Source organism: Manis javanica, chromosome 4, assembly GCF_040802235.1.
Source record: "Manis javanica isolate MJ-LG chromosome 4, MJ_LKY, whole genome shotgun sequence".
Classification (NCBI taxonomy): domain Eukaryota; kingdom Metazoa; phylum Chordata; class Mammalia; order Pholidota; family Manidae; genus Manis; species Manis javanica.
The window spans coordinates 161,939,886-161,943,183 of NC_133159.1; the positions used below are offsets into that span (position 1 = coordinate 161,939,886).

Consider the following 3,298-nt stretch of genomic DNA (forward strand, 5'->3'; position numbering starts at 1 on the left):
ATCTTACTTAACAAGTGAAAAGATTTCAATTCATACAAAATGTTTTCTGGTAAGAAGGTAATTAACTTAAAATCAGTAACAAAACCGTTAAAAAAAAAAAAAAAACAGGACCTCAAGTGTGGAAATGAAATACACCTCGAGGTAACCCACGAGTCAATAAAGACATTTCAGGGGCAAAGAGAAAATAATATGAATCCGAACACAAGGGACCCAAGGAAGACCACACCAAAACATGTACTAATTAAAATGGCAAAGATCAAGGATAAGGACAGTCAATTAAAAGCAGCCAGAGAGAGTGGTTGCCCTACAGCAAGCTACCGAGACCTCTCTGCACCTCTGTATCCTTATGTGTAAAATATGTAAATACTATCTGTACCTATTTCAGATGATTTTGAGTACTACATGAGGTACTACACATAACAAAAAGCATCAGAAAGGTACCTAACATGCAGGAAGCTCTTTAAAAGTGTTTGTGAGTCTCATTAGTACAACAGGTGGACTTTAGGTGCAAAAATAGAGTCTATCAAGGAATGATGTTTGATTTCACCACTTGAAATTTCAGTTCTTTGTACATAAACCTTCAAGGGCATCTTCCGGAAATGTTATGCTTTGCTGAATGTTTGCATTCAAAATGAGAGTATTCAAGAATAGCGGAGGAATTGCAATCCGGGCGCACAAGCTATGAGGATCCACAAGCCGATCCAAGGAGACGAAGGGAAGGTCAGCTTTTCCTAGGTTTTAGGAGGAGTTCCAGGGTGGTGGCGGTTTCTCCTTGGCTCGGAGCAGCGGGTTAAGGCGTTGCCGGTGCGGCAAGGAGGCGTCCCCGTCCTCCGCCTCCTCCGGAGGCAGGAGATAAAGTTCCTGTGTGAAACTTTATCAAAGTTTCCTCCCTTTGTCAAAATAATTCCCATCTTCCTTCTTCCTGCTGGTTGTGTAGACTTGCGGACTGCGACTCGAGGGCTCCGTGGGTGAGAGCTCCGACTTTCAGGGCTTCCCCGCTCCATCTGCAGCGAGGTTTCCCTTCTCTTATTTTCAACATCAACAGCAGGCAAGGCCATTCTGTGGCCGTGAACGGATCAAGACAGACACAAGACCAGTCCGTAGTCACATCCGAATTCAGGCAAGAAAGAAAATGGCCCAAACAACAAAATCTACCAAACACTCACTCCCTGTATGCCGTCCCATGACAGCTTTGGCCTCGCGCGACCCCTCCCCTCCTTCTGGGTAAGATTTATTCAGCTACCCAGTCACAGAATTACCTACCCCCAAGTGCCTGAGAGCCCCTGGTAGGGGAAGAGAAATATCTTTTCCCTTTTACCCTTCTAGGTTGTCGGAGGCTGGGGCTTCGTAACAAAAGACAGGTTAACAGGAGAAAGACAAACTGATTAGCGTTGTATATACTCAGGGATGAGTAACTCAGATATGTATATATGTATATATATAGCCTTATACAAACAAAGAAACCAACCGACCCAGTAACTGTCCGGAGAAGTGACAAGACAAAGGAACAGGACTTTTGAGCCCCTAGGGTGGCGAACTGTGGGAGGGAAGACGTAAGGGGGGAATAATAGAAGATTAGGACTAGTCAGTAAAGTTTGTTACGTAGAGTCCCCTGGTGCCAGTCTCTGGGCTCATAAGGGTTCTAGGGTTGCCAGTGATTGTTTAACTTCTGTGCCAACTTTTGCCCTGCTTTTAGGCAAATGGCGGGGAGGGAGGGCAGAGAGCTAGCTTTTCTCCTATCTGCTTCAGCTCAAAATAATCCTTAGGCCAAAGCGGCATTTTCCCGGGGGGTGGCAAAATCTGCGAGCCTTCACATCCAGAGAAAGGCCCCTCTTACTTAAACTCTCCCAACCCTCCCCCGCCCAACACAAGCCCGCATCCTGTATATAATGAGCCATTCCTGACCCCCTCTCACGGAGATGCCCCACGGTTCGCCATGGCGTCGGTCCTCTCATTTTGCAGCAAGAGAGAAACGCAACCCGTTTCTCTGTGGGCGTGTTCCCTGGAGGTCTTTGGTGTCGACAAGTTCTTAAGAGGGTCCTCGCTGTTGGGGCGCAAGATGGAATGAGTTTTATTCTGTTTAAAAAGCCAGACATTTACAGATAGAAGAACGGCTCAAAAAAAGGAAGAAGAAAAGGAAAGAAAGAAAGAAAGAGAGAGAGAGAGAGAGAGAGAGAGAGAGAGAGAGAGAGAGAGAGAGAGAAAGAGAGAGAAAGAAAAAGAGAAAGAGAGAAAGAAAGAAAGAAAGAAGAAAGAAAGAAAGAGAGAAAGAAAGAATAAAGAAAGAAAGAGAGAAAGAAAGAAGAAAGAAAACACTTAGGGAGAGGAAAGGGTTGCTGAGCTCATCTCTTTAAAAACACTTCTTCCAGGGCAAGGCAGGTTGGTAAAAGCAGAGAGGGACGGACGTATTTGTATCTGCGCCTGTGTATGTGTACATATATAGAACACACGGCGGTCAAATGATGTTAGGTGGTGAGCGTTCACCCTAAAACTGTTTCAACGTCGCTCTACGTTTGAAAGAAAAGTCCCATAAAGCTGTTCGTGTCTATTCCCGCTCCAGGACTTCTCCAGGGAAACGAGGCTGAAGGAGCTTTGTGGCTAGGCGCGTTTCCGTTTCCAGGCGAGTGGGCGAGCACCGAAGGCGGGAAGGGCGGGGCATGCAAATTTGAAGTGGCTAGTTCGTCTGGGAACTATGGGACCAAAAAAACCCCAAAAGCGTGAAACCCCAAATAAGAGAAACAGTCCTACAGGTTGTGGGGCTGTAATAGGCTTTCAAGTCTAGGGAAGAGGGTGTGCCTTTGGCTGCTGGCGAGATTTCTCACCGTGAGCTTAAAGAGGTGTGAGAGGCAGGGTGCGGCCTGGAACGAGTTGCTGCGGTTATCGCTTCTCGGCCTTTTGGCTAAGATCAAGTGTAGTATCTGTTCTTATCAGTTTAATATCTGATACGTCCTCTATCCGAGGACAATATATTAAATGGATTTTTGGAGCAGGGAGATGGAATAGGAGCTTGCTCCGTCCACTCCACGCATCGACCTGGTATTGCAGTACTTCCCGGAACGGTGCACCTCTCTCACGGGGAGATTAAGCGGTTTTGTCAAAATATAGTTTGAAGCGGTGAGCGGTCACGTCTCCTGGTCGGCTTAGCGGTGGATTGTGACGGCGAGGTTTCAGTGCTTTGTTTCTGCAGTTCTTTTCACTGACGGTTTGCGGCCACCGGAGCCTTTCAAGTGTTCGTGTGTCCTACATCTTCGCCGTCTAATTAAGTAGAGAGGTGCGAACGCCCAGGGCTCTGGTAGTG

At 46.8% G+C, this 3,298-nt stretch overlaps 1 non-coding gene across 1 annotated transcript; it reads left to right on the forward strand.

Moving 5' to 3' along the window:
• Positions 1-2,879: 2,879 nt before the first annotated feature.
• Positions 2,880-3,070, forward strand: LOC140849366 (U2 spliceosomal RNA). The gene has a single exon (XR_012131102.1). It is a non-coding gene; the product is annotated as a U2 spliceosomal RNA (small nuclear RNA).
• The last annotated feature ends 228 nt before the right edge of the window (positions 3,071-3,298 follow it).